This window comes from Andrographis paniculata, unplaced genomic scaffold (genome assembly GCF_009805555.1).
Source record: "Andrographis paniculata isolate CXL003 unplaced genomic scaffold, ASM980555v1 Contig77END, whole genome shotgun sequence".
In the NCBI taxonomy this organism is placed as follows: Eukaryota; Viridiplantae; Streptophyta; class Magnoliopsida; order Lamiales; family Acanthaceae; genus Andrographis; species Andrographis paniculata.
In genome coordinates, this window is record NW_026137614.1 from 1701173 (window position 1) to 1713007 (window position 11835).

The following is an 11835-nucleotide window of genomic DNA, read 5'->3' on the forward strand; positions in this document are numbered from 1 at the left end:
GCGGCATATTTCCGTTACAACTACAATAATTTTATTTTAAATTTCAAAATAAATCTAAAATAATCTAAAATAATATATCATATTTACATATATATATCATATATAATACAGACATAATACTTATATATTAATATATACAAATTAAATACTTATATATTAATATATACAAATTAAAATTAAAATAATTATTTATTTAAAAATAATAAAATTTCAAAATAAATCTAAAATAATCTAAAATAATATATCATATTTACATATATATATATATGTATGTTATATATAATACATACATAATACTTATATATTAATATATACAAATTAAAATTAAAATAATTATACTTAAAAGATTTATTTTAGGCAAAAACTAATATCCCCCTACAAATTATACTTAATATATACAAATTAAAATTAAAATAATAATTATTTATTTTGGAAAACGATTTAAATTTCCTCTACAAATTATTTTTACATTTTAGGCAAAAATTATGTTATATATTTTGGCCCGTGATTATTGAAGCCTAGAATGCACGCAACCGACCCGCCCAAATTGAAGCCTGGATCCGGCAACCCGCTACCCGACCCAAATCTTTGTGAGACCCGTCGGATCATAGGCTGCCTGGATCTGGACCGGTTTGAACCGGTTTGGTCTGAACCAGAGCTGAACCGGTCTGCTCTCTATATATATAAGCTGGATCCATTGAACCGGTTCATACACTTCATTCCAGAGTACATACGATACAGAACAGGTTCTCTCCTCACTCGATTCGCGATTTCCTCTCTTCCAGCCCTAGCGATTCCGATCGACGTCGCCTGCGTTCTCCGGTTAATTTGTCCGGCGAGTTGGGAGTTTCTTCTTCTCCTTCGATGCGCGCCTTCCCCTTGGTGTTTCTACGGTTTGATTGCTCGATTTGTGCCTTATTGTTGGTTCGCGGTGTAACTTGTCTGCGATGTGTTTAGGCTTTAATTTCGGCAATGTTTCCTTAGATTGGGTTTCGGTTTAGTGTGTTTGTTGCGTTTCCGTGGCGTGTCATTTGTGCTTGGGTCTTGGATGTGTGTTCGGTGTCGGTTGGTTTGATATTAGGGTAAACTGAGTCCAAACTGTTGCTTCCTTAATAAATCGAAGTTTTCTTTAAGTTTTCTTCGATGTTGATTTGATTTCGAGAGAATATAGCCTATTGGATCTTGGATTAGTAATAACAAGTGTATTAGAGCTTTTAGGTGTCTAACTCACTGTTTCTTTCGAATATGATAAATCTCGGTTTGTATTCTGTTTTGGCTAAAAATTGAAATCGTGATTTGTCCTCTGTTTTTCTCCCAAGTCTTGAAAACGTGAGTTGTTCTCTGTTTTGTTAAAAGGACTGAAAATGATTTTCCCTAATTCTTAATCTAGGTTGCTTGTTCTCTGTTTGTGCGAAATCTTGAACTGTTTGATGTTAAATTGCCATTGTTTATAAAGTTTTGCTAAAATCTGTTTTTTGAAACAAGATTGTTACTTGCGAAACTTGTTTGAATGTGATCTATTTCATCTTTGTTTGATTATAATGGGATTGATGTTGTGATTTATTCAATCCTGTAGTTTTAAAATACAATCTGAAAGTTGAGTGATTGTTACTTTGAGGGTTCAGAACTTGAATACTATAATCTTGATCACATTGGCCTAAAAGTGAAACTGAAAGTTGTGTTTCTGGTATAAGTCTGTCTTACATGTGACATTCTTGGTTGAATAGGCTGTTGGTTAGTATAGTCATTTATTGTGCCATCCAAACTATACTAATTCGTCTATTGAGTGTGCAGTTTAAGAGGTGTAACAGGTTGGCAACAAAAAGGGATCCTAAAGACAGTCAAAGAACTGTTACGGAGCTAGGAGTGGGTAACGAATAGCTTATCCCTCTAATTTTTTGAAGTAGTAACTATTTTTGAGTTCTACTTGTGTTGTTTGCTATCTTTTTGGGTTGTGCAGTAATTGATTTGTGTATTACTTGCCTAAGTGTTAAATCTATTTTGGTCAAGCCTTGGTTGTGAAAATAGATTGGAGAATAGCTGTTGTTTTGCCTTATTTCTGATTGTGTTTGTGTTTGGCTGGTTTTAGATTTAAAGGTTTTTTCAAGTACTTTGAAAGTTTGTTAAAATCTTTTAAGAATTTTAAACCAACCATTGTTCTTGATTTTGCCACTATTTTGGTTACATTTGAGAAAATCACAGTTGGTTTGATTGAGAATTGTTAAAATCAAAACTGTTTTTCTTAAAATCAGTTAAGTTGATTTGTTGTAGACTCTTTGTTTTATGTTCCATTCTTTCTTGTGCCTTATATCCTGTGGATACATTAAGTGGTCCATTTTTCATTGGCTAACCCTTCATCTTGAAAGAGAAAGAGGTTTTCTGTATTTTTCCTTGTTGTGTTTGTAGGAAAAATTGTTGTTGTGCTTCGAGGGTAATTTCTAAATCCCCTGCCTATTGTGTGCAGCTTTCTGTGTTTGTTTGTTTTTGGTTTAATTGTGTTTGTAACAAACTGTTTTTCCCAAAAATCTTTCAAAACAAACTGTTTTTCGAAGTTGTTTTTAGCAAGTGATTGTGTTAGCCAATATGAAAGTTCTTGAGGGAAAGTTAGGGGATATATTTGTTGTTAGGTTTAATTGTTTACCTATGTTAGAAATTAAATGGTTGATTGATTCGGCTTGTTCTTATCATATGACTCCATTAAGATCAATTTTCTGTGAATACAAAATGTTAGAAAATTGCACTGTTCTTTTGGCTGATAATCGTGTGTGCAATGTGCTTGTAATTGGTAGCATAAATTTGAAATTTAATTCTGGTTTTGTATTGAAATTGAATAATGTGAGGCATGTTCCGGAATTGTCAAGTAATATGTTGTCTTGTGCATCCTTAGCCGAATTAGGACTTGAGGGTAAATGGGGGGCTGATTTTATGAAAGTTATAAAAGGATCTTTAATTGTTTTTAAAGCTGAAATGAAAAATAATTTCTATGTGACCCAAGCTGATCCTATGATTATGCCTTCTTGTTCCATTAATTCTATTTCTGAAAATAAAATGTTTTTGTGGCATAAAAGGTTAGGTCATGTAAGCAATAGGGGTTTAGAAATATTGCAAAAATCTGGATATTTTGGCAATGATATGTTTTCAGTTGTGCAATATTGTAAAAATTGTATTGATAATAAGCAAACTAAAGTCCATTTTCCCTTACCCCATGTTGAAAAACGTGAATGCTCTAAATATATCTTGGAATATATACATTGTGATTTGTGGGGTCCCTCTTGTGAGTCTACTTTTGGTGGTTCTAGATATTTTTTAACTATTGTTGATGATTTTTCAAGAAAAACTTGGGTTTTCTTAATGAAAAATAAATCTGAAGTTTTTGGGTTTTTTAAAAATTGAAAAATTCAAGTTGAAACTGAAACGGGCAGAAAAATTAAATATCTTCAAACTGAAAATAGTTTAAACTTTTGTAACACCTTGTTTGATAACTTTTGTGTTTGTTTGTTATTTCCATGCAAAGACTAATGATGTATTGGTTTATTTCAAATGGTATATATATGATGAAAGTTATACTTGACGTTTGAATTCATGATTGTGGATTGAGTTCTTAATTGAGTTAATTGTGGATGATTGAATTAATATTAGCTATAGGAAAAAAGAATAAGCTATTTTAGGACAAAATTAGCAACATAATTATTCTCTTGCAACGTTCTAATGCTCTATAATGCTGTGACGGAATTAATATGCTCTCTCGTATTCCAACAGATGCCGGGATTATATGATTATATGATTGACATTTGATAACGTTTTTCATGTAGATCGGGTCTCGTATTCTTCTCATATCTCGTAGTTTGGAAAAACGCGTTGTTGGTGAGGGGGTGTTGCTATCCGACCCTACCCCAAGTTTGTTGTCAACCTAGTTATATTATCTATATGAAATCGGTTTTGGTTGCAGCCATTTTAAGTAAAGCATATTCTATGGTTATTAGTTAGTCAAAATACTAATACATGATATGGTGACAATGCAATTTATATGGAACTGTAATTGGGTGGTTGTTTGCTCTGTATGACCTTGTTGGGTAGCATATAAATCTATAATTAAATATTTTTGTAGGCTGGTGGGTAAATTGATTTTTTTCCCCAAACCACTTTGATTTTTGATGTAACTTATGTGTTGGGTATTTGGATACATTAACAGTACTCAATTAATTGTTGTTTTTAAATTGGTACATGTTTAAGTTGGTTGTTTAAACAAACAGCTTCTCACATGTATCAAATAAATTGATCACGTTGCTGGTTGTTTTATACTTGTGGGGTTGTACAGATGTTGGTCCAGATGTCATCACGATAGGATCCGTGCTATAATTATAGTTATACTAATCTATATTTTACAATTTTGATTACGCTGTTGTATGGATGGTTAAATTGGGCGATCATCTCCGACCTTTTCTCTTACGTATGCTATAATGTTTTAGTTAATATCTTTAATATTTTATATTGATTATATAAAATGTGAGTCTTATTTTCTTTCCGATGATTTGCACATATTTTCTTTATATATCCATAGGTGACACTGTTGACATAGTAAGGGTTTTTGTTACATCTGCTACTGTTCCGGAGGCTACGCTTATTCTACGGACAACCTCCGGAGCACAAACACTCGGTGAGGTTGTCCGCGCCGAGCCAATCGACTGGACATTTAAAGATGTACGCAACCACATTTACAAGATTTTATATTGGATTACAACTTAACCATCTCACAAATAAATTCTTATATAATTTTGCACAATGTTGGCAGCTTGTTCGTCGCCCGTAACTACGGTGTACGGCCACTGTGACGGTGCATGGGGCGTTGCAGCATGGCACGTGATTCTATGATGATTGACGTTTGTTTGTGGATTGATGCTAACTGAGTCCTTTATGTTGGTTGAACTTGTTGTCTCTACTACATTTTGTGTGTTTGTTGCTACGCTTTGCCATATATGTTAGGCTATATTGCGAAATATTTATGTTTCTACACAATGCGTACTTGCTACAACTTATGGTGATACAGAATTGCCGTAATATTTCCATATTTTGTAATATCATTTGGCAGTATTTTCTCACATCGTACAGGTTTTTCGGTCCCAAAACCATTTTTTTAAAGTTATTATTGAAAAAATAAGGAAACCTTTTTTGATACAATAAATTGGTCAATACAAATACTGGTACAAAAAACATTAACTAGGTTTTTGAAAACCAACTATTGTAACGAATTACTACCGTAACAAAATCCGTTACAAGTGGATAAGGGTTTATTGTAACGATTCTTTTATAACGGTAAATGGCCGCTACAAATAAATCGAAAGTACAATGATAGCGTTACAAACACTGTTACAATAAATGCGTTGACCACCCATTTTTTGTTGCGGAAAAAGTCGGTACAGAGACTTTTTGTAACTCGAGTATATGCACCGGTCAAAATCCGGTACAAAATCGTTACAAATAGCTTTTTGTACCAAAAAAATGCCATTTGTAGCGGTTCAATAACCGCTACAAATGGCCTTTTTTTGGTGGTGATTATTATTAACATTATCACCAACATGATCATCAATAAAATTTTCATTATTTTCAATATTCAAATTATTTTCGATATTCAAATTATTTTCGACATTCAATTGTGGTTCTCTTATAATAAATTTATTGATTGCTCCACTATGAGATTGAATTAGTTCATCAATTTTATTATTTTTTTTTGGGTTTTTCATATCCCGATTCATTTTTTTTTTGAGGCATAATTTATTCTATTATTTGTAAATTGTAAAAAATAAGGAACAATAAAACCTTGATTGAAATCCTCTCCACCGGCGTTGGACAGAGCGCAGCTGGGTGCAGGCAGCCGAATGTGTCGCATGTCCTGCAATCCAAAAACCATAATCCAACAATTTATCCAAAAAATTGAATTGAAAAAATAATAAAATTATTGTTTTAGAATTAATAGATGAAATAGTTAAAATTAGTAAATTAATCCATACCAGAAAAAAAAAGGCGGTGTCGCCTATCTGTCTGTCTATGTCGCTGAACTGAATGAGAAAAGAAGAAGAAGATGATGGAGGATTTTTGGTCTGTCTATGTTGCTGAACCGATGAAGAAAAGAAGAAGGAGAGAGAAAGGGATTGTCTGTCTGTCTATATCACTGAACCGAGGGAGAAAAGAAGAAGAAGACGAGGGACGAGGATTGTCTGTCTGTCTATGTCGCTGAATCGAGGGAGAAAAGAAGAAGAGTAAGGGGATTGTGAACGCTGGCTAGTCAGAAGGGAAAAGTGAGAAAAGAAAGTGGGATTGTGAATGCATTTGGGATTAGGGTTTAAAATATAATTTTAAAATTAAAATTAAATTAGATATGGAGAAGAAAAAAATAAATTAAAAAATTAAGATTTAATTTTGAAATTTAATATATCTAATAATAATATATTAATATTTTAAAATATAGACCATTTCTTAAAATTAGGCTATGAGCGATCGCTCATTTTGCTCCTGCTAATAGCCGCCCCTGGGTACGTATTCTACATGATTCTCCCATACTGTATGGTATATCCCGGGCGTGTTGCGCATAGGGGACGGCTGGTCTGGGCCTCAGCGCGGGCAAGGTCTAGGCGCTGGGCGTGTCAGCTTCCGGACACGTTACATATGGTATCAGAGCCGGAGAATAGAGACAACTCGGTAAAGCTCTCCGGAATAATATTCACACGTGCAAAGAATAGACTTAAGGATGGAACCACAGCCAGCATCCGAAACATTAATAGACTCGAACTGCTTTTACAGACTTAAATCGTTGTCGCTGCTGCAGCAATTGGTGGCATTGTAGGGACATAACTGTAGAGGAGATTTTAGAGCAAAGAGAGCTCCCGAAACAACAAAGAAACTCCGATGAATAATTCATTTGAGGAATTTCCATCGAATCAAATAATTCTTAATCGAACAGCGACGGACAGAGCTATGCGTTCACTAACCAAACCGGAGGTATTGGTAAATGTAAGGGGATGTAGCTCAGATGGTAGAGCGCTTGCTTAGCATGCGAGAGGTATGGGGATCGATACCCTGCATCTCCATTTAGTCATAGCGCCGACTTAACGGACATATGAATAATTTTTTATTTTTAATTTTATTTTTATATTATATTATTATTTTTATTTTTATAATTGAAATTTTTATATTTTCAAAAAGTAAAAATATAAATAATCCACGTGGCGGACACGTGTCAGCCACCTGGCTGACATGACGCTGATCTGGCCGACACTTGTCCACTAGTCTGTCACGCTCCATTTAGTCATAGCGCCGACTTAACGGACATATGAATAATTTTTTATTTTTAATTTTATTTTTATATTTTATATTATATTATTATTTTTATTTTTATAATTGAAATTTTTATATTTTAAAAAAGTAAAAATATAAATAATCCACGTGGCGGACACGTGTCAGCCACCTGGCTGACATGACGCTGATCTGGCCGACACTTGTCCACTAGTCTGTCACGCAGATGCCACCTAGGCATTGAGGACTAAATTGAAAAAAAAATTCACTTAGGGGACTATTTTAAGACAACTTCTAGTTACGAGACTAAAATGATAAAAGGGTCAAGTTACGGGACTAAACCATCAGTTTACCCAATGAATTTTATCGAATTTGAACAATATAGACCTATATTATCCTTTTCCTCTTCAAATAAATTAACACAATCAACTCCAAGGAGAAGCATATATCATATCACCATTGTAGACAACAACATTCAAGAAAATACAAACACAAAAAATAAAGCCAAAATAAAAAAAAAAAAATCGACTTCAAATACAAATACGAACCTCTCGATGAGCTTGCTCTAGACACCGGAGGAGAAAGAGGATCCTGGGAAGGCGTGGTCAAGGAATTTTCCTTAGTACAAGTATAACTGCAACGACTAGGATGAACGATTCGATAAATCCCATTATTTGCGAGTAGGTAAACATCCTTCTTGTTGTCTTCGCCAAAGGAGAAAATGAAGCTTAGCACGGAAAGTTCATTTCTGGGCACGATCGTGCACCTCAAGGGAGAGTCGCGCGCATATTTGAATGGAATTTTGGCGCTTGTGAATTTTCCACTATTGATGGGGCTTTTTGTGCCCGCCCATATAGAACAATCATAAAGATCTGCGAACAAATATCTTCCATGCAAACAATGATTAATCATGGACCAGTAAAAATAGCTGCTGATGATCGATGCCGAGCCTTCGCCAGAGTTTACTTCGGAATGATTGTATCCCATCACCGGAAATATCGGATTGATCGAGGTTACCGATGTATTTCCTCTGGGCGACTGAGGAGGCGCGTGCAAGTTGTTGATATATATTGTAATATATATATCTATATTTATGGTGTTGATATATATTGTAAAATATATATATATATCTATATTTATGGTAATATATCAATATGTATATATATGACGATGTAACCCTAATTTTAGTAGAGAAATAATATTATTCCGTTATTTCCAAATAGTATCAGAGCCCCGATTTCTCCCCGTATAACTAAATCACACTGCCCGTTCCGTTACCTATCTTTCCGGCGATCCTCGATCGACACCGCCCCCGCCATCAGATGCGCCACCGCGAGACCGGCCGGTACCCAAAATTTCATGGCGAACGGCGGGGCATGGCGATCTCACGCGCGTGACGAAGTTTCGCCGTTGGACACTTAGGCGGCGCGTGCAGCGGCGTTTCCCGGAGCTTTTTCCAGCGTCTTGCTCGGAATTTGATTTTGTCTCTCATGGTATAATTTGTTTTCCCATTTGAGCACTATTTTGAGATCATCTGTTCTTTTGGGTTTTGGATCCGATTCGATCCTTTGTCCGTGCTTTTGTCAGCTACTTTTGATCCTGCGATTTCGGCGTTAGATATTATTTGTGGTTCCTTCTTTCTCTTTTCATATGGAAAGATGGATGTCCATGTTCAGATTAATATTACTTTATCTGGGGATAATTATAATTTATGGGCACAATCGATTAAAACATTTTTGATAGGTAGGAAGTTATGTCGGGTTGTTATAGGGGATATAGTTGATCCTATTGCTCCAGTCACTATAGGAGAAGTTGCGCCTACTGCTAAAGCTGTTGAATCATATATTGAAAGATTGGAGGATTAAGCTTTTGAATCATATATTGAAAGATTAGAGGATTAGGAAAGTAAGAACCATCAGATTCTTACCTGGTTGCGCAACACGTCCACTCCGATGATACATGTGCAACTTGCCCAATTTGAAGCTGCTAAGGCAGCGTGGGATTTCTTGGCAGTCCACTTCCGTGCTACTGGTTTGGCGCATTATTATCAGCTATGGAGTACACTTCGTAATCTGAAACATGAACTAGGACAACCTTTCAACGACTTTCTTGTGCAAGTGCAACCCCTTTGGCATTGGTTGGATCAGGCTGAGATCAGTCCGGATCATCTTCGCCTCATTCAGGTCTTGATGGCTTTGTGTCCAGAGTATGAGGCAGTTCGTGCCTCCTTGTTACATCGGCACCCACTTCCTACATTGGATGCAGCTTTTCAGGAGATTCTTTTTAAGGAAACACATCTTCACCTCGGCAAGGCTCCTCCGCTTGATTATGCTCTTGCAGTCACCGCCCGACCACTTACTCAAAGGTCGTCAACTCCGTTGTAAAAGATGTCAGACTTCTTATCACAACTTCGGTCACTGCCCCAAAGTGGAGTGTCATTACTGTCACGTTTCAGGCCATACTATACAGTATTTCCTTACTAGGCCGTCTCGCTCTGGCATGAGTAACTTCAAGCCTCGGCATGTTCGTGGACCTCCTAAGTCTAGTACCTCATTTGTCATAGCCTCTGCCAGCCTGCGCCTCCTACGATTCAGGACTTGGAGGCTCTCCTTAAACAGGTTCTATGTTCCAATACCTCCATGTCTACCACATCAGGTACCCCTCCTTAGTATTTTGATTCTACCTGTAGTAATCATATGACCTTTGATATACGCCTTATGACCTATACATCCACCGCACCATCTCTACCCCCTATCCTTACCGCAAATGGTACCCATATGCGCATCACCCATACTGGACACATATCCACCTCATCTTTATCCCTCCCTGACACCTATTGTATTACCCAATTAACCTTGAATCTGATTTCAGTTGGTCAATTAGTTGATCTCACAGTGATTTTCTCTTATTCTGGTGTGCAGGTTCAGGATGCGCAAACCGGGATGACGCTCGGGAAGGGCTGGAAGACAGGCCGCTTATTTGAGCTTAAGTCACTTTAGCTCCCTCATCCCTCTATTTCTGCTACCACCACCTCCACACCATCCTGCCTTCAGTGACACCATTGTCTCAGTCATGCGTCCTCAAATAAACTCAGGTCTTTGATTAGTCAAGGTCTTTTGGGTTATGTCGGTTTTGAGTCTTTTAATTGTGTGGATTGTTTGTTGGGGAAACAACCCGCTTTATCATTCCCTCATAGTACTTATGTTTTGGATACTTCATTTTCATTAGTTCACTCTGATATTTTGGGACCTTCACCCGTTGTCTCTATGAATGGTTCACGTTATTTCGTGCTTTTTATCTATAACTACTCTCGTTGTACATGGATTCACTTCATGCGACACCGTTTTGAACTCTCCTCTATTTATATGAACTTTGCTAAAATGATACATACCCAATTTTCCTCCACTCTAAAAACTCTCCGCACAAATAATGCTCTTGAGTATACAGATTTTTCATTCTTTCGTTTCCTATCTAATCAGGGTACTGTTGTCCAGCGCTCTTGCCCGTACACCTCTCCAAAAAATGGTCGTGCCAAACGTAAAAACCGCTATATCCTCGATACAGTCCGCACCATTCTCTTATCTGCCTCTTGTCCGGATCATTTTTGGGGGGAAGCCGCACTTACTGCTGTCTATACTATAAATCGTCTCCCTTCCTTTGTCATGGGTAATGTTAGTCCATTTGAAAGACTATTTAATCGAGCCCCTGATTATAGTCTTCTCCGCCCCTTTGGTTGTGTCAGCTTCGTCCTCCTCCCTCCTCATGTGCGCACCAATTTAGAACCTCGCGCGCGTCTGTGTTGCTTCTTCGGATACGGGGTAGAGCATAAGGGTTATCATTGTTGGGATCTTATTTCCAATAGGTTATGTATTTATGTCACATTTTGGGAGAATACCAAGTTCTCTACCTTGTCCCACTTTCGAGTTCCCTTTGATCGTTTGTCTCTGTTCTTTACCTTGTCCTCTCCACCTCTATTTCCTTCCGACGACACGACTCTGTCCTCTGCTCCTGACGCTGTCCCAGTTGCGCCTCCTGAGCCGACGCTGATCCCCGAGTCCACCACTACTCCCGACTCTGATCCGTCACCACCACCAGATCCTAACAATACTTCGACCTCGGACCCTGATCCTGGCCCTCACCGTTCCACTCGGGTTAGTCATCTCCCTACTCACTTATTCGATTATCACTACTTCTCCGCCACCTTGTCCCACCATGAGCCCATGTCCTTTCGTGAGGCGTATGGGGACCCGTTGTGACGGCAGGCTATATTTGAGGAGTTACAGGCTTTGGAGAAAACTCACACGTGGGATATATTTGATCTTCTTCGAGGCAAGAAACCTATCGGCTGTAAGTGGGTATTCCGGATCAAAACATACTCTGATGGATCCATAGAACGCTACAAGGCTCATTTGGTAGGCAAAGGCTATACTCAAGAGTACGGTATCGACTATGAGGAGACCTTTGCCCCCGTTGCTCGTCTCACTTCCGTCCGTTGTCTTATAGCTATCGCTGCTGCTCATCAGTGGCCCCTACATCAGCTCGATG

The 11835-nt window shown here is 37.3% G+C and overlaps 1 long non-coding RNA gene across 1 annotated transcript; it reads left to right on the forward strand.

Moving 5' to 3' along the window:
• The first annotated feature begins 3816 nt into the window (after positions 1-3816).
• LOC127239407 (uncharacterized) lies at positions 3817-5048 on the forward strand. Its single transcript, XR_007836124.1, has 3 exons — positions 3817-3897; positions 4562-4701; positions 4793-5048. It is a non-coding gene; the product is annotated as an uncharacterized LOC127239407 (long non-coding RNA).
• Positions 5049-11835: the final 6787 nt, after the last annotated feature.